Source organism: Mustela nigripes, chromosome 6 (assembly GCF_022355385.1).
Source record: "Mustela nigripes isolate SB6536 chromosome 6, MUSNIG.SB6536, whole genome shotgun sequence".
NCBI classification, from domain to species: domain Eukaryota; kingdom Metazoa; phylum Chordata; class Mammalia; order Carnivora; family Mustelidae; genus Mustela; species Mustela nigripes.
This window is the reverse complement of record NC_081562.1, coordinates 21798835-21822130: the sequence shown is the minus strand read 5'-3', so window position 1 is coordinate 21822130 and position 23296 is coordinate 21798835. Positions and strand designations below refer to the sequence as shown.

At 40.1% G+C, this 23296-nt stretch overlaps 1 protein-coding gene and 1 long non-coding RNA gene across 14 annotated transcripts in view; one reads left to right on the top strand and one right to left on the bottom strand.

Annotated features, from left to right (window-relative positions):
• Nucleotides 1-23296, bottom strand: part of ANKS1B (ankyrin repeat and sterile alpha motif domain containing 1B) — a 1094885-nt gene that overhangs the window by 354463 nt on the left and 717126 nt on the right. The gene's annotated exons all lie outside the window — the stretch shown is intronic.
• On the top strand, nucleotides 1736-8901 carry LOC132020504 (uncharacterized). The gene is made up of 3 exons (XR_009405000.1): nucleotides 1736-2003; nucleotides 4001-4103; nucleotides 7043-8901. It is a non-coding gene; the product is annotated as an uncharacterized LOC132020504 (long non-coding RNA).

The following is a 23296-nucleotide window of genomic DNA, read 5'->3' as shown; positions in this document are numbered from 1 at the left end:
GTCCTGTGACTGAGCCCAGAGTCAGGCTCCCTGCTCTGCAGGAAGCCTGCTACTCCCTCTCCCATTCCCCCTGTTTATGTTCCTTCTATCGCTGTCTCTCTCTCTGGGCCAAATAAATAAATGAAATCTTAAAACAAACAAACAAACCCCCCAAAAACCCAGCAACCCTAACCTTGGGAGATGATTATAGCATAGACTCCATATACTTGACATGTGCTCTAAGAGGAGGTTCTTGAGAAGTGGAATTGCAACTTTCTGCTGAAAGATATCAATCCTCCAAGGCACCCTCAGCAAGCCCACAGGCAAACTGCCGCCTCAGCAGACTGAATTTGCCTGTAAAATATCACGTTGAGATTGGTGTGCTGAATAGGATGGGAGAAGCGTTCCCATAGGAGAGGGCCTGCGCTGGATATGCTCATAGAGATGGCAATGGCAAAATGATATCTTAGTCCACTATTTAGCACCATTCCATTCTACTTCTCTCACTCAGTTCACTTGTTTTTCTTTTTTTCTTTTTTTCTTTTTTTAAGTTTGACAACAATAATGCTGATAATTCCTGATTCTGGGATGGTAACAATGATCCAAATAGATTCTCATCATTTATCAGCAGTCACAAAAAAGAGAACAGTTAGCTATGAGTTTCTAGAGGGAAAATCCCTAGAATCAGAAAAGTAAAGGGTACACGATGGTTTATCTAGTGAAGACTTATAACAGTATGGTATTCCCTTTAAACATAACAGCACTCTGAAGGGGTTGCCTCCAATAAGGAATCATTTGCCTCTCTGAAAGGAATTCATTGGCAATGCCCAATCAATAAACTTGGCTATGCAATGGGCCATGCAGTCTTGGAAATACTTAGCCTGCCTTACATTCTCTTCAGGAATTTTGAAGACCTGGCCATCCCTTACACAGATGTCTGTACGCCTTCTAGGTGTCATAGACTATGCCAAACTTCTCTCAGCAGAGGGTGGAGATGGCTTTCTTTTTTGACCACGTCTACCATTTCCCTCCACAGATTATGCTTCCTTTATGAAACTAAATCTTCTTTTGCTGAGAGAAGGATGAACACAATTTATTTGAAAAGACCCTTATAAAATGTATTATAGAAAGCTGCTCTGTCAGAAACATAACATTGAAAACTAAAAATTAACATCACCTACAAAGATATGCTAAGATCTTTCTACAAATTGGTTGAATGATCTTGGCCAAGTAATTTAACCTCTCTGAATCTATTTTTTCAACAATAAAATGTGCCTAATAGTTTCTTGCGTCATGATACTAATTAGTTAAAAACCACACAGTAGCTGCACACCATAATGGATTCTGAAAAAGCCTCATTCAAACACCAACATTCTATAAATAGTATTGTAGCTTGCCATATGAAGAGACAGCATCATTAGTGTCCTGTCTCAACCACATGGTTGGTGAAATTAGGACACAGACCATGAATGAGGTTGTCTAAAATTCTGATTCAGACAAACAGGCAATAGGGAAGGAAGCCTTTATCTAAGAGCTCATTATTTCCTATTAGAATGCATGCTTAGAATTGTGGTGAAGCCTTTAGCCTCAACTGACAGCTTATTTGAACTTGTTTGAATGGCTCCTGAGATTCCAGTCAATAAACAGGATCTGGCCTGTTCATCTGCACATTCTTCTTAAATTCCTCAACACTTGATTTTCTGACCTGGTTCTCAGCCACTCAGTGTCAGCGTGTGGTCTGGCATTATGAGAAATTTTCCAGTCTGTTGGGTGGAAGTAATCCAATCCTGCTACTGTTTGCAGTAGAAGGGAGTGAGAGAACAAAGGCAAGATCCAAGAAAACAAGAAAAGTTCTGAGGCCTAGAAGAAGTGGCATCGTGTAGTAACAATCTGGAGAAGTGGAATTGGAGGTGACTAAGAAGGCCAAAAGATGGAATGTCCAGAGAATAGACCACTCTCTGGCTGGGAGCTGTGGGGACGAAGAGCAGAATGCCCTGTGTCTGGATTCTTCTGCGCATGATCAGGTACTGCAGCAGGATGGGCCGGGGGACTGTGTCAAGGCCAGAAAAGGTAGACTTTGTCCTCCTGGGACAGAACAAGGGCCAAGAAACTGATTCAGTTGTAATTGTAGCTGCAGGAGCTCAAGTCTGAGGGTAGAGCATGGTGCCCTAGTGGAGTATCCCAGTAGCAAAACACAGTTTGGGCAGACAGTTCCAACTGGCAGCCCAAGATAAAGTAGCATTCGAGAGCATACATGTGGGTGGTATTCCCTCCCCAGTGGCACGGAGGATTCTGCATTAGGCAACACTCCTAGTTCCAGGCAGAAGAGTGTTCAGTCTGTCAATGGGTGGCAGGGTCTCAGTCATTTAGCTCAAAGCAAACCTTTGGTTAAAACCATTGATAAGATGGCAAAAATGGGCTGTGTGACCCGGAGGACAGAGCAAGACTCAAGGAGGGAGCCTCAGACTGAGGCTCAGGAATGAGACAAATGAGTCAAGGCTGCTGCAGTGATGAGAGCAGGGGCCCTGCAACAGGCCTAGCACAGCAGCAAGAATTGTTTGATGTGCAGTCATGTAAAATGGGTTAGAGTTTAGTTATCTGCAGCTTTAGGTAAGGCTTGAACTTGAGAGTGGGCGGAGGTACAAGGTTTGGTCTTGAGATGGAGAGGTGGTGATTCCACCTGTAGTGAGGAGGAGGGATGCTCAAATTTAGAGCTGAAATGGGAAGCAGACAACCTGCAAGGTAGTTCTCTCTCCTCACACTCTACCTTGCTGTCAGTCTCGAAAACTGAGACTCCCAAACTGGTTTAAACTGGTTTAGGTGCATCTGCCTCACTTGCATTTGAGATGAACTAGATAATACTGCCTGGTTAAGTAGGGGAAGAAGCTTTCAAACGATCTTGATCATCCCACTTAAGATTATCTGTCATCATTCATCTCCTCAGCCTTTCAAAAGATGTTGGTATAACATTTGGATTTGAAGTGATGACTGCATCAAAAATGAAAAATGCAAAAACTGTAAAGTCTAGGTGCACACGAACAGGAGGACTGCTCCCAAGATTTATTCCTGTGTTTATTATTTGAGTAAATCATAAGTAATACCTACGATCTAATTTGGGATATTAGTCATGATTAATTTTAGAGAGACATGATAATCCCTTTAAAGAAATCTTCCGGCCAGTTATGTCAATTTTGCCAATCCATTGTGTAGGTTTAACTGTGCTACTGTGCTGCTGTATGACCTTTGCCATTTGCCACAGTGTCATGTGTTTAAATGGCACATCAAGGTAGGCTGATGGTTGCCACTTGCTTATAAACTTTAAAAATATACTTCAGCAATTTGTTCCATATTTATATCTTAGCATGTGATTTTGCTTTGTGACACACAAAAGATAAATCTTATATTTAGGAACCATGTGCTAGGGAAGCTGGTAGAGTAGAATGTAATTGACTTTTTTTCCCTGCAGCTCTTGAAGAAATCGGATGTGAACCCAGATTAGGTGGTGGCACACATATTTTTGTAAAAGGAATTTTACTTGTTGAGGCTGAATTTATACTTACGAGCCTCAGTCATCCTTGGTTCCTCTCTCTCCCTTCCAAAGTCAGTTTTTACCTTGTTCTACCCATTCTTCTGCCACAACATCCCTGAATCTAATCTGTCTCCTTCTGTCTGTCACTCTAGGCAGTGACTTTTCATATCCCCTAAGAGTACTTGTGCTTAAAGTCCTTTTCCCTCCATCCATTCTTGATATTGCCACTAAAGTCAGAGTATTAACACACAAATCTTATCAGAAGACTGTGCTGCTCCTAGCATTTTTTACATAATTAAGTTTAAACCGCACTGGATGACATTTGAGGGGCTGGTGATCTGGTCCTAATTTATCTCTTTAACCTCCTTTCCTGACTCTCTCATCCCTGACACACACACACTGAGCCTCCAGCAACATCCCTCTGTTTCTCAACATGCTCTGCACAGTCATATCTTCATGGCTCTTGATACATGCTGTTTCCTCTGCTCACAGATTCTTTCTGGGTTTCTGTCCAGCTGACCCCTTCGATGCATCCATTAAGGACTGGTTCAGAGACCCACTTCTGTGCAATCTTCCCTCCTTCCCTCAATCAGAGGTAAGCAAGACCTTCGTGAGTCTCCACAGCATTTGGAAGGCACCTATGTGGAAAACTAGGTATATTGCATTGTAAGATTTTGTTTATGATGAGTCTGTCTCTTCCACTCAGCTAGGAGCTCCAGAGAAACCAGTGGCCGTTACTTGTTCATCTATGTTTTATGCTCCCTCCTGCTTCTCCACCTGCTCTTCCAATCTCCAGGGTCTAGTATGGACCCCAATAAACCCCCCAGAACACCTGCTGGTTTCAAAATGAGTGATAATTTTATATGGGATTTCATGAGTTCCTTTAGTTTTACTTTCTTAACAAACTTCATGCTTATTCAGGCAAATCCACTTCCAGGTCCAGCTTACTGACTTTTTGATTCAAGTTCCCAGTCATTTCTCTCCTTTGGCGCAAAACTGATTGCACAGTACATACTGAAATCCTACTGTTCAAATTATATGTCAAAGTCTGAGAGTCCCAGGTCTTTTGCCTAGCTCAAATAATATACTTCTTAAAGCCATGGACTAAATTAAGCGCCAGTGAAAATGCTCTCCACATCGTCTCAGTTGTTTTTGCAGAACAACCATTTCTGTATAGCTCTTTCTCCTAATTTTTACCTTAAACTTTTCATTAGATACAGGCCATTTCTCCCTGTCTCATCATCTTCTGAGACCGTACATTATCCTGTTACTTCATTTATAATGGGAGCATATTTATTTTCTGTGATGATGGCTCCCGTGAGCCTTCCTTTTTCTTAGCTACCTACATAAAGTTAACTTCCTCAGTGGCAAATTAAGGACAGATACAAGCAGCCTGGGAACCAGGCTCTGTCACCATGGGGGGCCGCCCACTCAGCCTCCTTCTGTTCAACCATCCGAAAGATGCAGCTGCTAAGCCAGCCCCAGCATTGGGCTGCTCTCCCCCTGCCTTCTCTTTATCTCATCGAGGGAGTGGAGAAATCCCTTTCTCCATCAGGAACTGGTTGGGTTCGGATCCTCAGTTCTCTAGACTCTCCTCTTCTCCTCCCCCTACCCCAGCTGCCTACCATCTCCCTCCTACACCAAGGCCAGCAGTGACTGCGCTCCAAGACTCCCCCTCCTTCCAGAACTGCCTCTTGGTTTCCATAGCAACAGAAAATGTTGGTGGGAAGCAAAAATGCTTAACTGCAACTAGTGTTGGGGCTGAGAGGAGGAGGTGAAATGTGGGCCTCTCTGGAGGCTGCAGAATGAGGGAAAGGGGAGCACCCAGGTGAAAGCTGGGGAGAGAGAAGCCAGACGAGGAGCCCTCAGAGGACAGAAGGACAGGGAGGTTCAAGGGGAATGTGCACTGGCAAGCAGAAAACACATTGGTTAAGAACATGAGCTAGGAGGAGAAACGAGAGGAAAGACTTAAAGAAAGGAAAGCAGAATTCTAAATATAGTGAGTGAGGGGTTAGATTAGGTATAAAATTTGAAATCAGTGATTTTTATTTCAAAGGTGAGTAGTGGAAGGCAGTAAGTATAATGCAAAAAAGGGGGTGTTCCAGCTAAATAATATATATATATATATATATATATAAAAGGCAATGATTATATACCTGAGCTGGGCTTGTAATGGGTGTCCCTACTTATCAGGCATGGGTTACTGATCTTCTCTGATCCTGAGTTTGCTCCTCTGTTTCCTCATCTACTAAAAGAGAATTATTATCTACTTCAAAAAGTTGTGGGGATCAAGTAGAAGAAAGCATACTAAATGGTCACTCATAGCAGGTCAGGTAGCTTTGTTTTGTTTTAGCCATTGTTTGAGGTTGAGGATTGGTATTTCGATGAGGACTTGGGGCTGGAAATTTAAGCCAAAATTCATGGCAAACCATGCATTGTTATATAGTTTCTTTGCGTATCCATTTCAATTTTCCATGTGTGTTCAGTAGAAGTTATCATGGTGACACAAACCTTGAGTACATGGTGTCATCACCAGACTCAATTCTAGCTGTTTCATCACAAATGGGAATCATCCCTTTCCTTCAAACAACTTCACCTGAGCTTTCAAAAAAGGCTCCCATGATATTTGCTCATTTCCTCTCCTATACAGCCATAGTACTTTTGGCCTCATAACCTCTTACTCTTCTTTCTTCCCTTAATTCAAGAGGTTGCTGCAAAGATAGTAGTCCATGTCCACAATCATGTTTATAGTGATCCACTGGTATTTTTTGAATGAATGTCTGTGCCATGACTTCCATTAGGACTCCAAGGCAAAATAATCCAGAAAACTTTTGACCTAACTAGTGATGCCTAAAAGCTGATTTGATATTATTGCAGTGGCTCTACTTCTCTGCCTTCTTGTTCTTACACTGTGACGTAACAGCAACGATGATGACTGAGCTTGCTGTTCCAAGTGCTCTGCGTGGACAGACTAATAACTGTCACCTGAAGCCAATGAGATTAATACGTACTTGTTGTCATGCCTGTTTCCATGTGTGGAAACTGAAGGACAGAGCCAGTACGAAAATTACCCAAGATCATATGCCTTGTAAGTCTCAGGGCTGCTGGCATCAAGGCAGAGTCTATCCTTTTTGTCAAAACACTATGCTCCTTCTCCATGGAAGAAATAACTGGGCTCCATTAGGAACTGTGGCTTCATGCTATTCTTACTGCTCTTTTTTTTTTTTTTTTCTAAAGATTTTATTTATTTGACAGAGAGCACAAGTAGGCAGAGAGGCAGGTAGAAAGAGAGAGGAAGGGAAGCAGGCTCCCCGCTGAGTGGAGAGCCCAATGCGAGGCTTGATCCCAGGACCCTAAGATCATGACCTGAGCCAAAGGCAGAGGCTTTAATCCACTGAGCCACCCAGGCACCCCTATTACTGCTCTTTAGAGGCAACTGTTTTTTAAAGTGAGAATGTGTGACTATGCTCCCTGGCTTCTGTTTCAAGATGTGTACTGAGCCCATTGGTTTATCTCTTTTTTCCCCCCACTTAGGTCCCAGTAAAAATCTGAAAAGGAATAAAAACCTCACAACAAGGAAGATAACTGGAGAAAGGCTATAGGAGTATAAGAGGTTTCACTAAGCATCCAGAAGTCAGGAAGAGCATGGAAAAGCATTAATGGTGCACTGAAGTTGATATAGCTTCAGCCAGGGGTGTTTCCTGAATGAAAAAAGGAACTCAGGTTGCCTGTTGGGGATCCTAGAGGTTTCAGCCTGAGAGAAGGAGGGTGGGGTGAAAGAAGACACTGAGAAGTGGATGGAAAATGGGGACAAATTAATAACAACCTGTGTACAGAACAGTTGCCCCCTTGACCACAATACTCATTGCCCACCACTTCCCCCACTTGGTATTTCTCTCTTTCCTCAGGCCAAGAGGAAAATAGATACTTATTCTCTAAAGATATCTGAAAAATCTTTCTTCGGAGAACAAGAGCAGTTAGTATGGTGGTATTTGGGACACCCTGATCATTACAGGGGCACTCTACTCACTACAAAGTGAGGCCTGGAAGTTAAAAATAAAATAAAATAAAAAAAAAAGTGCCTATGTGCAGAGTTTCCAGTGAGCCCTTCCACTGCTTCTTCCTGAAATATGGACAGAAAACCACAAGCTACCAGACATTGAAAGATAGCCTGTGGAAAGGAAAGAAAAACCAAAGCACAACAGAAAGACTAACTCTACAAATAATTCAAAGGAGAGAATTTCAAAATAAAAATGATCATCCTCTAACTGGTATCCCTGGACAGATTCAAAGCAATGTTATATGTAAGGAAAAAGAAAAGGGTACCATGAGAAAGGAATAGAGTAGAAGACAGGACTTTGAGAGATTAAATGTTTTATTGCCAAAGTTAAAAATTTAGAAAAAATTAGTTTAGAAAATTTAGAAATTTAGGAAAAAAAAATCAATTTAGAGATTGAACTCAATCTCTTAGAGTATAAGATAAAATAGAAAGATATTGTAAATGTTAGAGAGTGGATAAGTGAACCTTATAAGAGGTTATGAGGCCAACTAAGTGGGTCTAATATCTGGCTAGTAAATGTCTGCAAAAAGGCAATAGAGAAAATGAAATGAGAGAAATGACCAATGAAGTAATAGAAGAGAATTTCCCAGAATGTTATTTTTATATTTAAAGTGCCTAACAAGTGTGAAACAGGATGAAGAAGACACCCACTTAGTCACAAGTTGGTGACACATGAGGATACCAAGGATAAAGAGAGAAGATCCTAAAAACTTCTGAGAGGGAAAAAGGTCACCTATCAAGGAATCAATGTCAGACTTTCTCACAACCACATCAAAGACAACAAGACAAAGGAGCAATGTCTTCTAAGCTCTGAGAAAAATTAGATGCAACCTGGAATTACACACTAAACTACAGTATTAATCAACCACGGGGGCAGAATACAGGCATTTTTAGAATCACAAGGCTTAGAAAGTCACCTGTCATGTATTTTTCAGCTCTTTCTTTTTTAAAGTTGTTTGAGTGTATACTTTAGCAGTGTGAGAAAAATCAAACCAAGAAAGAAGAAAATATCCAAGAAACAATGGATTCAATTCAAGAGTGCAATAAAGAGAGTCCCAGAATGAGGACTATGAGGCAGTCCCAGAAAATAAGTGCAGCTTGGGACAGGAAGACTGGGAAATGGGGTCCCTAAGAAAAAGTAGGTCAGAAAAATAGATAGTATGATGGAGAATGTAAAAACCTAAGGACAAATAAAGACAGAAATGAAAAAGAGAGGAAAAGTAATCAGAAATGATAGGGAAAAGAAAACAAATATTAAAAATAAATAAAAGGTGAGTTCTAGGATAATTCTCATGTTTCATTCATTGTGTGAATGGTGTGTGGCCATGATCATTGATGCCCACACTCATCAGGGTGGGAGTAGGAGCCTAGGGATGGGGTTTTCATCCCTGATATATATTCCCATAACCCACGAGGGTCATGGAGGCAGAGAAACACTGTACTTCATATACCAGTGCAAGCATGGACAATGAAGACTTCTGCAGGGACCACCACAAGTCAGTTTCCCTACTTGCCTGGCAACACTGGGGTCTTTAGTATGATAGGAGGACATTAGAAACCAATATTGCTGGTGGTGGAATTTTCTACTAGCTCTAGCATGAAGACAAAACTAAATTAATTTCATACATTACAAAGTGATATTTCATAGTACCTGAATTTGTGGGCCAAGATTCAATCCGCAACTCTACTGGGGATAGAACCAAGTAGGAAAGAGAAAAAATGATGGTATAAATGAACTAAATCCTCACCTCGCATGTTATTTACTCTGTCAGTAAATGATGTCTAGAGTGAGAACTAAGGATATATGCATCTCATATGGAGATAATTTCCAGAGCCATTAAGCACAGAAATGTTTAAGGTATTTATTTCTGGAAAGTGAGGTTAGGAGTGGGGAGAGGATATAGGACATTGTTTGCATTCAAGTTTTATTTGTACGTTTGTTTTGATGTCATCTATCTATCTATCTATCTGTCTATCATCCACCTATCTATATTCCAAAAAATGTTTAAAAGTATGTCTTTTTCTGTTAATCCATCTGTCCAAATTTCCTTGCTACAATGGAGTTGTTTAAATTGTTCTTGTGTCTAGTGTAAGCCACCTTCTTGGAAGAGGATGAGGTGGCAAATCAAATAATTAACCAGTCACAGGCATCCACTCATCCCTTTGCCAAACCTTTTCCTTTCTCATTTCCATGAGTGCTCTCTAGGACACAAGGAAGACCCCATTAGTACTGTCATTGTCTCAGTTGTGGGGTAACAGGAAGCTGAGGAGCCTTAATTTTCTACATCTAGACTTTGGCTCTGAAAATTGCTACTAAATTGGTAAGCTCTGATTACAGCTTTTTAATGTGCACTGTTTTTCCCTGAGCTGTCGAACAATCTTCTGAATTAGTATCAATAAAATGATTTCTAACAGGATCTCTGACACCAGAAGTTGCCACTGACGCCAATGTAATTATTATCTCCGGACCCAGCAAGCCAGGCAGCACAGATAATCACCTACAACTATAGGCTGATAATTAGTCAGTCAGTCAACTGATGTTGAGTGCTCACAGGGAGGTTCTGGGGGGCGGGGTGACAAGGGAAGAGAAGACCCTGCAGTGACCTTTCCTCAGGGCATATCAAACTAAAAGGAGCTGAGGATGCAGAGAAGAGCAGAAAAGCAGAGATTCATACCTATCAAAAGACAGGTTATATAGACAGGGCCCTGGAGATACAAGCTGGACTGGAATAAAAATGAACTCTCCCTGATCTGGCCCATGTCGACCTCCCTGGTTTTATGTATTGCCTCTTTTTGTTTTTGCCTCCTGCATCCCAACTGGACCCAAACCTTTGGATGTCCCCTTATGTGCCTCCAAGCTAATAGGTTTCATTTACCTGAGAAGTTACTCCATCACTCAGCCTTCATCAGGCTGTGAATTTTCCCAGTCCATCAAGAGTTAGTATAAATCTGACTCTTTCTGTGGAGCCTTGCCTGAGCCACTCATTTTGATGCTTCTACTCTATTCTGAATTATAGTTCCAATCAGTTATTGTGCAGAAGTAATCTGTTTTCATGTGTGTTTCTGCAGTAGATCGTAAGCTTCAAGAGAGGAGAGTCTGGGTATATTACTCATTCCAAAAGAATTAAAATAGTTAATATTTGTAAAATACTTAGAACAGTGCCTAGAATATTAGCATTTTATAACCATTTATAATCATTATCTTTATTATTATCATCGTTATTATGATCAGTCTTTGTGTTCAGGAGCTCCAGCATAAGGTCTGGCATGTGAAAGTGGCAGCTAAGCAAATACTTCTTCATTTGAATTATTGGAACTGAAATCAAACAACCTGAGTTTCAGAGATGAGGAGGTTGGCATGTGTTTTGGCAGTGGCCATGGTTCCAAAATGAAAGTGAAGACGACTTCTTTGGTTATTGGAAACATAAAGAAGGGAATACCTTTGAAGAAGCAAAAGATCTCACAGGTGAATAAATTAAGGTTTGGAGGATAGGAGGGTATTTCTGATGGTATGAAACTAGTGAACACAGATTTCTTGCTGGCTTTGAGAGCCTACTAGCCCTCAGAAGATGGGCTTGTTTGGAGACAGACTTAATGTAACTCAAGTAAAATCAATTTTCTTCATGATTACCTGGAAATAGAAGGCCAATTGGTCAGACAGATGTTTCTCTGCTCATCCTTCTTTGCTGTCTGTATATGGGATGTGCTCGTGTGTGCTGCCATCTGGGTGAGCCTATCTGGGCACAGATAGGATGGATCATTAAGCTGTCTTTCCATATGGTGCATGAGTAGCATCTGAACCATGCTTTCACAGGTAGGTAGCATTTTCATTCACAGGGGCATTTCATGATCCTTAGGATTGTGCCAGATCAGTATTTCTTTTATTGAAACACTACATGCATTTTGCAATCTCACCGCCTTTGTTTATGGTTTCATTCAGTCTTGTATCATTGGCCCTATTCTTCTCTGTTTACATAAATCCTATCCAAGCCCATTTCTTTCAGAGAGCTTCCCTGACCACTCTGGTTCACAGATATCTCCTCATTTTCAGAACTCATAGAAATTCATAGATTCTAACATTTATTTCTCCCATGGTTATGTTCTATACTGTGAAAACACTTACGCTGTTGTCCTTTATGGCTATTTGAGTGTGTACAGTTATTTAGCATACTTATGCCAGTGTCAGCTCCCTAAGTAGACTGTAGGATCTTTAACAGGAGCCTGTATTATGCCTCTTTCTAGTCTCCACCACAATTGGCACAGTTTGAGGAGAACAGTAGGTATACAATGGGTATTTCCTTAGGAATGAATGGATAAGTCTCCCAGGAAATCCATTAAAAAAGATTTTCGTAGGCGCCCCCTCATAAATGCTTACTTACTTTCCACTTTAGATTGTTAACCCATATTAAAGGATAAAAGATGCAGGTTTAAAACACACAGATTTATATTTTAAAATGCTATAGTCTTCATAATCTGTGTTTGTTAATATACTACTAGTATTTGTTCATTTACTTTATAGTCTGGATGCAAGTTTAGGTTAGGGATACTGGACAAATCTACTAGACCCTTGGATATTTAAATATATTCTTAAAAATCAATTATCACAATTTGGTCAACCTTAATTAAGGGAACATCTTATTGGTGTGAGCAGTTGGGTGTCCTTGAGTATGTTTCTTAGGGAAAGGGCTAAATGCCATCTAGTTCCCTGGAAGTCCCATAGTACTCTGCCAACAGCACGCTCTACTGCTTGACCTCTAAGCCTGAAAGGCTCAGGTCTTTGAGCGAATTTATAGTCGATTAATCAAGGTCTGTGGTGAGTTAAGAGTAAATTAAGGTGACATAAATTTCTAACATCCTTCAGAGTTATTTGACATAAGGTCATGAGATAGGTGTGTTTTAAGTATTTTGGTGCTTCTAGCATAATTCATGTAAGTGTTTTCCTTGTATCCAGTGTATTATGAAGGCAAGAGCAATGAAGCCTTATGGCAGTTTCTGTGTGTCATTGTGCTGTCAGTGATTCCAAAGTGGTTTGCCAGCTAAATGGACCAGCATTCTTGTCACCATCATGATTCATTGCCTACTGAAAACACACAGCTAGTCTTAATCTGCTTCTCACCACTACCTTGTGAACTAGGTAGTACTAGCTCATATCTGCACTTGGGAAACTGATGCTCAGGGAGGTTTAGTGACCAGCCCATGATCTCACACAACTAGAAGAAGCCAGACCATGAAATCAATCCTGTATCTTAAAGTGCAGTAGTCTTTGCCATTCCTACGAAGCAAAATTATTAAAAATCTTAAATAAACCCTTGACATGGTTTTGCAGTTCTACTCAATTTTCCTAGTAAATTCTCTTGCCTACTTTTCGAAATGACTCTATATCCCCTCTATCTTTAAATCTTCCACATTCTTGTCTCATAATTCACTTGAAAATAGAAACCACTATGGGTTCCTGGGTGGCTCAGTGGGTTAAAGCCTCTGCCTTTGGCTAGGTCATGATCCCAGGGTCCTGGGATCGAGCCCTGCATCGGGCTCTCTGCTCAGCAGGGAGCTTGCTTCCTCCTCTATCTCTCTGCCTGCCTCTCTGCCTACTTGTGATCTCTGTCTGTCAAATAAATAAATAAAATCTTAAAAAAAAAAAGAAAATAGAAACCACTAGAGCAAATATACCTTCATATTCTCATCACTCTCTATAAAAATCACTATAGTATCCATCCTCTATCTTCTTTACTATTACAATAGGAACCTCCCATCAAAGACAATTCCTCCACTTATCTCTGGATTCCAACCTTTATTCATTCATTTCCTTTATTCATTCATTTCCTCTCACTTTATTCATCCATCCATTCATTCATTCATTCAATCCTTCTTCTCCAATATAGTATTTCGATTTCTATCTGATCATTCCTTTCAGTAGCCAAACATGACTTCAATCTTTTCTGTTTAAAAAAAAAAATCTTCCTTTGACCTCGAAATCACCCTTAGCTACTTGCTTATGTCTGTATTTCGACTCTCAGCAAAACTTCCTTCAATAGTTATCCACTCTATTACTTCTTTAACCCAATGCATTATGTACTCGTTCTGTACTCCTTACTCCAGTGAATGAATGTACGCTTGTCAAGTTTTCCAGTGACCTCTAATGCTGCCAGATTGGTGGCTCTTTCTCTGGTCTCACTTTGCTTGATCTCTCATCACCATTCTATTCAATTGATCACTTTCTCATGGAAAAAGTTTTGTGGAAAGATATTTCCTCTTTTAGACATTTTGAATTTGAGGTGTTGATACAAAATAGAAGTAGAATTTTTTTTTAACCTTTGTTGAGGATAAGTGAGGTCACCTATGGTGAATGTGTGGAATGAGAGAGAAGAGATGGAAAGGGCTAAACCCTAGGGGATAGCAAGAGGCAGGGAAGTCTACAAAGGAGCCAGAGAAGGGTAGTTATTAGGGCTAGAGATGCCATGGATACAGAAGACAAGGAGGAAACAAGTGGTCAACAGAAACAAAGACCAGATAAAGATGGAGTAAGTGAGAACTGGAAATAATACAGTGTACTTGGAGAATTAAGAGTTCATTAGTCAACATTTATAAATAATTTTAAGATGTTGACAAAGACTCATTGTATCAAGGCCTGACTGTGTTAATTTGAAGAGCAAACCAGTGAGTGTAGTCATTTCTTTGGAGAAGCTTTGTTGTGAAGGCAAGAAGAGAATCCAGAATAGACATAGGATTAAGGGAGGGTTTTGAAAAAAAAAAAATTAGGTTATATCTGAGCTTGTTCAGAGATTGTAGAAAAGAAGGCTTAACCAATGTTACACCATTTATGCTAGAACTAGGAGATAATTTATTTAGTCTCCTGGATTGAGATAATATATGCATAATAGTTTAAATACTATAAAGGGCAATAGGAATTTAATATGGTGTTCTCATTTCTAGTACATCATAATTAATTATCAGGAAGTAAGTGGATTATGTTTTTTGACTGCATAACCATTCCATTATCCCCATTACCCCCCCAAAAGAATCTCATTATTATTTATCCAGCAGTTCTTAATTGATTGAATGATTGAATGATTGAGTTCTTAAATGATTGATATGAATGATATTCTGCTTGCCCCCCCCCTTTTTTTAAGGAGTGGGGGATTTCCTTTTTCTTTTTTTTTTTTTTAAAGATTTTATTTATTTATTTGACAGAGAGAAATTACAAGTACACTGAGAGGCAGGCAGAGAGAGAGAGAAGGAAGCAGGCTCCCTGCTGAGCAGAGAGCCCGATGCGGAACTCGATCCCAGGACCCTGAGATCATGACCTGAGCCGAAGGCAGCGGCTTAACCCACTGAGCCACCCAGGCGCCCCAGGAGTGGGGGATTTCTAAAGTAGATGTTGACTGGCCTGTATTTTCTGTTCACTTGTTCTGAGCTAGCAGATAACTGGATGGGTTACATAGTTATAGGCCTGATGAATACTAAGTTCCCAGCTCTTCTTTACAGGATTATTCCTTCCTGATAAAAGAGTATATAATATAACTCTTGTCAAATAAAATTGAGATACTCCAGATTCTAGGCTTGTTATTCCCAGAGCTCCTTCAAAACTCTGGAAGGAGAAACCCAATTCTTCTTGCCAACCATTTAAACAGACATTGGCTTAAAAACGCAAGATGTTCCACAATGCTTTGGATATGAATCCTAATCATCCTTGCTCAGTCTGACAGAAGGTAAAAGTTTAACAATATGAAATTTAATTCTGTGGTCTCAAGGGGCAGAAATCAATGACCTGATATTCAGAGGCCTTTGTTAATTATTCATTGTATTTTTCTTTTCTCCTAATATGCCTCTATAACATCTAAGTAGAGTCATAGGGGCTCTTGTTTCTCAAACCCTCTTAGATCATATGCTCTTAAATGAATGGATAGTTTCCAATGTCTATGATATGCATGGTACATTCTTAGATTAGGAAGTCTGGGATGAAGTCAGCAAAAAGTATACAGTGGCCTGGAAGGTATTATTTCTGTGTCTCTTTAAGCTTGACTTTTCTGGAGGATAATAATACATAGCAATTCATAATGACAACTCACTACACTTTAGAAAAGATTATACGGAAGGGTAAATCATGTCTCCCATGAAAACTACTCTTGTTCAATGCGGTGTCTCCTGTATGTATGGAATGATTTCCACTTAGATGGTCTCATAGTCTGAGGACACAGTTGACTTGGAGGTGTGTGTTTTTTTATAACAGTGTGTATAGTGGGAAGTTTCTTAAGTCTGGACTTCCTAATCTCTGCATGAGGCAAGGTTTTTCTTCTCTCTCATAACTCTTCTTGGTACTCTGAATCATCCCTCAAATAACAAGGAATGCTTATGATACTTTGTTTGTTTAGAGCACATACCTTTCTCACCTCTGTTATGTTGCCTGAGCAAATCTTATTGAAAAATTTTTTCCCTTTGGAAAATTTGAAGCTCGAGTGTGTTGGGCAAGATACTTGGTCTCTCTCTAAGTTTTGTAATTGGTAAAACTGGAATAGTAATACATACTTCATAACATTTGTGGGGGAGGTAAATATAATGTATGTAAAAATATATATAGCAAGTTTTTGTTAAACAGTAGTTATTTTATTAAATTGGTTATATTGGGCTGTGCTACCAAATAGTTAACAAATATAAGGATGGCACACAAATGAATATTTCCTGTAAATGTGATTTATTGAGGGGCCAGCAGAGCTGAAATGTAAAATGGAAAGACCATAAGGCTAGAGAGGTAGGAAGTTCTCAGTTCTGGCCTTGCTGCTTTTCATATTAACGAGCATCACAACCTTGTATACAATGACCCATGCATGCGAAACTGGAAGCTATCAGGGAGACTGCATTTACCATTGATGAAAGAATAACATCAGATTCTTTCAACATTTTAAATCTCATGTAAACCTCAGGTAGATTGAGTTTAATTCAATTAGTCAAATATTTAGAGTGTGTGACCATTATGGACTGTGCTTAGCAACAAGAGGGATAATAAAGGATACTGTTGTACACACATTTATTAAGGACTGCTATGGGCTGAACTGTATTCCTCCTAAATTCATATGTTGAAGTCTTCACTCCCAGTACCTCAGAATGCGCCTTTATTTGGAGAAAAGGTCTTTACAGAAGTAATCGAGTTAAAAATTAGGTCTTTAGGGTAGGCTCTAATCCAAGATGACTGGGGTCCTTATAAAAAGAGGAAATTTGGACACAGACACACACAGAGAGAAGATGATGTGAAAATACAAGGAGAAGACTATGGGCACGTGAAGGCCTAAAACAGATCATCCCCTCACAACCCTCAGAGGAACCAGTCTTGCCAACACCTTGATCTTGGACTTCTGGCCTCCAGAACTATGACAATAAATTTCTGTTGCTTGCACCACACAGTTTGTGGCCCTTTGCTATGGCAGTCCTAGCAAACAATACAAGGATCTATTATGTGCTAGGAAAATAGTACTGAACAAAACACTGTTGTTTTTCTCAGGGGAAGGAGTAAGGTAGAGAAGCAGATAATTCAGCCTTGTGTGATAAGACTGCTCCATTAGAGGTGTGTATAGGGTGCCATGGGAGACCAGTGAAGGACAGTTGAGTATACCACAACAGAATTTGTAAAAGGCTCCTCCCAACAAGGAACCTCTGAGCTGGGCTTTTTGAAGTAAGAGTTACCCAGGCTAAGGAACAGTGCAGGAAGGGAATGTTCTGGGCAGAGAACAGTGTGTACAAGACGTAGGGTGTGCAAAGACATGGATTTGTGATTAAGCATGGCATGGTTGTAGAACTTTAATAATTCAGCATGGCCAGAGCTTAAGAGGGGTGAAAGATCCATCTGGAGAGGTGAGCAGGGTCCAGACCAGTAGAAGGTGGTTCCACAGAGGAGATTGTGGGAGGGGGGGTGGCTAGAGGAATGGGTCTTTCTTGGAAGAAACAAACTAGGTTAGGTGGGAGGGGAATTATGAAAAAAGGAAAGGTATATATTTGGCAGTGAGTGTTCCAGTGTGATTAGAGCAGAGGCCCTCTTGAGGAGCAGTGGGGATGAGGTAGAAAATTAGAAGTAGGATAAAAAGTTGCTCAAAGGACCGGAAGTATGACAAACTAGGAGTGCTTCAGAGGAAGTGCCAGCGTCCTAGTCAATGTCTGCAATCTAACAGGGGCTCTCTAAGCATTTGCTGAATGAGAGATGGGAGGAAGGATGAAATAATGCGGTTGTGGTGAGTTGAGCAGGGACCGTTGATCAAAGAGGTTTGGTTTTGAAATCCAGGTGGTGCTGGGCAATTTTTTAAAACCTTGTTGAGTTTCATTTATGAATATATAATAATAATAAAATAAGAATACTCTTCATTTATAAATATGGGGATACGAATACTAACCAATATGGTGAGGATTATTTGGGATACTTTATATGAAACTGAATTGAATTTTAAATCCATTCAATCAGTGTTTATCAGAAACTACTATGTGTCAGGCACTGCACTAAGCTTTAGGAATACAGAGATAAATAAGACCCGATCTCTGCCTCTAAAGGAACTCACTTTCTAGGGTGGGAGACAGATATCTGAACATATCATTGCAACGCAATATAATAGAGATGAGCACAGGGTTAAGGGTGGGGTGACAGGGGTGCACAGAGACAAAGTGATTACACCTGCCAGATGCCAGGGTGGTATAAGGAAATACTTCCTCGAGGAAGTGATGCTTAAGCTGAATCATGAACAATGCTGCACAATTAGGTGGAGCAGGAAGAAAAAGGAATTCCAAAGAGAGTGAAAAACAGGCTCCCTTTGCAGCTGTGTTTTTCTAGTTCCTATGCCGGCACAGTGCTCTTGCTGAAAATATACTCCCGTCTGATTGGCTCCAGCAAAAACACCCTCTCCAGCTCTTATGAGACTCCTGAAGGCTGCCTCTGGCTCTGAATATCCTCAGCTCTTGACCAGGTTCTCTTTAAACCGAAAAGGCCTTTGGGAACCTTGCTGTAGCCACCTGCCAGATTCCTTCACTCCCTTCTCTTTCCTTCTCTCTTTTCTTCCTTTCCTTCATCCTTATTTGCCTTTTTCCTTCCTCTTTTCATCGAACATTTACTGTGTCCACATGTGTAAGCCATGAGTTGTCCTTGGAGATACAGACGGTCAAAACATATTTCTAACTCTCAAGGAGTTAAAAATTATCCAGTGCGTGGGCAGCAAACTATGGCTCTTTCACCAAATCTGCTTGCTTTTGTAAATAAAGTTTTATTGGAACACAGCCACGTATGTTATTTACATATTGCCTATGGCCACTTTCATACTACAACAGCATGTTGAATAGCTGCAACCGAGACCACTTTCAAGGCTTAAAAATATTTACTATCTGGCCCTTGAGAGAACAAATTTACTGACCCTTGTTCTACTATTTGGGTGTGGGAGAAGTGATGGGAGTGGGTGGGCAGGTAAATAAGTAATAGGACACAGTAAAATCAGTAGTAAGATAGGGAACTCCAGAAGAAGGGTTCTTGACCCATACTCGGAGGGCAGGGGAAGAAGAGGCAGCTGAAAGAAGTGACAACTAGGCTAACAACTAAAGGATAAAGAGGAGTTAAGAGGGGGAAGGAAGGTCATTCTTGGCAGAGAGTAGCATGTGCAAAAGGCCAGGCAATGAAAGATAAATACACAGTTCTCTAGATCTGTGAAGACAGAAAATGGTAACAGAAGACGCTGAAAAATAAATTGGGGCCGGGCAGGTCAGAAAGGATCCCGGATATGAAAGCCATATTAAGGATTTTGGAAACATAATCTTCCGCAGGTAATTGAGAATCACTGCAATATTTTAAGCAGAGTAGTGCTAAGGCAAAGATATGCTTTAGAAAGAACACTCTAGCTGCGGTAATACTTAACATTTTTGGGCATTTGTTCTATGCCAAGTCTTTGCGAAATGCTTTGCATGCCAAAATGTATACGGAAATGTTTATTGAGTAGTTGGGCTGCAGTGGAAGTCAGGTAGAAAGAGGCTGAGTAGGACAGCTACGGATCCAGGAGTACTAACAATCTCCCTAATGGATGGACAGGTAGAGCATCATGCACATTTAGCGGGAGGAGGAGAATCAGAGAACAGGATGATTGGAAAGGACAGTGTAATGTTACAGAACCCCAATAAATATCAATAGGGGGTGAAGACCAATAAGGAGTGAGGGCTGGAAATAAGACATTGTAAAGAGGGCAAGAGAAATGAAGTGAGAAGAAAGGGGGCTGGGGTTTGGCAAGAAGCAGGTCACTGCTGATTTCAAAGAGAACAATTTTAGCAGAAGAGCCGGGAAGCAGACAGAATCGTAGGGGTTAAGGAGGTGACTAGAAGTGAGAAAATGGTGGTTGTTGAGAGATCTGTCTTTTAAAAGAAGCAACAAATTTGATCATGGCTGGATTTCTCTTTTTTTTTTTTTTAACTTTTTTAAAAAAATTATTTATTTATTTGACAGAGAGAGAGAGAGAGAGATCACAAGTAGGCAGATAGGCAGGCAGAGAGAGGGGGGGGAAGCAGATTCCTCACTGAGCAGAGAGCCCGATGCGGGACTCAATCCCAGGACCCCAAGATCATGACCTGAGCCAAAGGCAGAGGCTTTAACCCATTGAGCCACCCAGGCGCCCCAATTGTGGCTGGATTTCTTAAAATTAGTCCATAATTCAGCAGTATGAATAAGTTTTCTGAGTCATGAAACAAATTCCTCGTCCCAAATATCTGGTCATTTAAAGCAATACTGGAGATGAAATTATGCAAATATGCTGGATAACTAAATTAAAGGCCAATTCATGTGAGCACGAGTTAGTAATGGAAGCTGTAGTACTGCATTATTAGAAAATGGGGCAGCTTATTTTAATGCTTAAAAATGTAACTGGAGTAACTTCCAGATGGAAGAAAAGGCCTCTTCACTATCACCAGATTAAAACTGCAGCTAATGTTTTTTCTGAAAGCCATTCTTCTGAGATGGTCATCCCTGAACATGTCCTCATTTCTGACTTTGCGCTGCACAAGCAATCAGCGTCCTTCCAAGGCTAATGAGGTCTACAAGAACAATTAACAACTCTGCCAGCACCAATATTGCACCCGGCAATTGAAAGAGCTCAAAATATTAAATAACAAGTCCAAAGAACATTTCTCCTAGATCCCTCATTAGATTGATTTTACAGATGAGTAAACCAAATCATAGAGAAGGAAGAGAGTGGAAATGAGAAGTCTTACTTGAGTTCTGTCTCACACCACTGTGAGGCTCTGAGGCTCTTGCCTATTACATTTGTAATTAAGCTGTTGTCCAGATAAAGAATGACTCCCTCCTGGCACTGACTTTTGGATGCCAACAGATTTTAAATGCCTGTAGTTGAAATATATATATTTTATCGTTGTTGCAGAAGTGCACGTGTAATGACTGGACGAAGTTTGTAAAATGACAGCAGCACATTCATTATACCACCCACTTCAGGGCCTAGAGTGTTTCAGGAACAGGGTGGTGTGGGGAATGTGGCAGGTATTTTTTCTCTTGGACCTTTAAATCTCAGTAACTTTACAAAATTTTCTTAAGTCATTTTGAAATAAGAAATCATCTCAAGGGTTATTAGGCTTACCCTTTAGGGACAATTTATTTTCCTGCTTCACAAGTTTAACTTCTTTCTTGGGTCATGATATGTTGCTAAGACACTGAAAAGGTCATTTTATCAGGTCAACTGTAAATGTGCTCTTATTACAGAAAAGTTATATAAAAGAGGAAAAGAAATGTAAGTACATTCGCATATAAAATGCACCACAAAAATGGAAAAGAAATTCTCAACTGAATATAAGATCAATCTTCCTTCAATCTTTTGTTCAGATGGATGGCTTCCAAGAGCTCTGTGGCTCCACTCTTCAGTGTCACCCTGACCTTCAACAAGTCCTTTATGAATGCTACCCATCCAAGTGTACAAAATGCCAAATCAAATAGGGCTCCTGGAATAACTTTATTTTTTTACTCTGTAAAGGATGCATTTGGGGCATCTTAATATTGGTCAAAGCATCCTAAGCCAAGCTAGATGGCAACTGCTAGAAACACAGGAAATGCTAAAAAAAAAAAAAAAAAAAAATTGGCATAATTCCATTCTTCCCCCCTTTTGATTAGAGTTTACAAATATAACTGTCAGCTAGTTATCCTGGGTGAGGCTATGAGTCAGTCCTCCTCGGATAATAAAAACTTCTTAATTCAATTTTGGACCATAAATTTACCATAACACTGTCAGTGTTTTGTTGTTATCAGTATCTTTACATTTCTTTACTCCCTGCTATGATAGATTTTATCTCTTCCATTGCCTACTGTAATTTGTTGCTGAAAAAAACAATTGTTAGTAAGTAATATGCTGAGGGGTGGTGATTATATAAAAGGATGAGGGGCAAGATCCCTGCGATAGAATGTATGTGTGTACCTATGTGTGTGAGCTCATGAAGGAATGAGTGCCTAATGTGAGTGCAAATAATTTGATAGGCCTGAGAGCAACACTGTAACCTGTTAGAGGTCAAGAACTGTGTATTGTTCACTGTTACATTCTCAGTAATTAACACTGTTTCTAGCACATGTGAAATGTTTAAGGATAGTTTGCTGCACGAATGAGTGAAGGGTACTAATGCTCCAGGTTAATGGGCAAAACAAGGCTTCCAATTTAAAAATGAGGTTGGCATAAGTGACTCTTAATCTCACAAAACAAACTGAGGGTTGCTGGGGGGAGGGGGTTTGGGAGAAGGGGGTGGGATTATGGGCATTGGGGAGGGTATGTGCTTTGGTGAGTGCTGTGAAGTGTGTAAACCTGGTGATTCACAGACCTGTACCCCTGGGGATAAAAATATATGTTTATAAAAAATAAAAAATTAAAAAAAAAAGAAAGAAAGATAGAGTTAAAAGAGGAAAAAAAATAAAAAAATAAAAATGAGGTTGGATTGGGCACCTGGGTAGCTCAGTGGGTTAAGCCTCTGTCTTTGGCTCAGGTCATGGTCTCAGGGGCCCCACATCGGGCTCTCTGCTCAGTGGGGAGCCTGCTTCCCCCTCTCTCTCTGCCCGCCCCTCTGCCTACTTGGGATCTCAGTCTGTCAAATAAATAAAACCTTAAAAAATAAAAATAAAATAAAAATGAGGTTGGAGATCCATCTGTAACAGTCTACTGTGCACCCAGTTGTTATGGCGTGATGTCTATATACACAGAATTATGCTAGGAGTTGTGAGAAAGACCAGAGAATTGAATACACACAAAGTGGACTTGAAGAGTTTCTAGTCTAGTGGGAGAGACAAGAAATATACGAGCAAAAACTTAACTTTGAATTCTAGAGAGTGAATAATGGCATGCCCAATGTAATTTTTCATACCGAATACAACTACTACATAAGTGCAGAGAAAAGAGAGTCTCCAGAGGACTAGAGTCATTACAGAAAGCTACATAAACAAGGCAGGAATTGAGTTAGACATCTGAGGATTTAAAAAGAAAAAAAAAATAAGAGAGAGAGAGGGAAAGGAAAGGAAATAGCTGTCCAGGATGGGGAGAGGAGAGTACAAATAAGCAGTCATCAAGAGAAGAATAGATAGTCTGAGACTTAAAATTTAGGAAGGAGTCATCAGACTTGGAAAAAAGAGATGATGATGATAGAAACATATATAATAAGGAAGTAAAAAGCATGTAGGTTTAGTATACTAAACACTTCATATCTAAAGTTCTTGGTTAAAAAAAAAAAAAGTCATG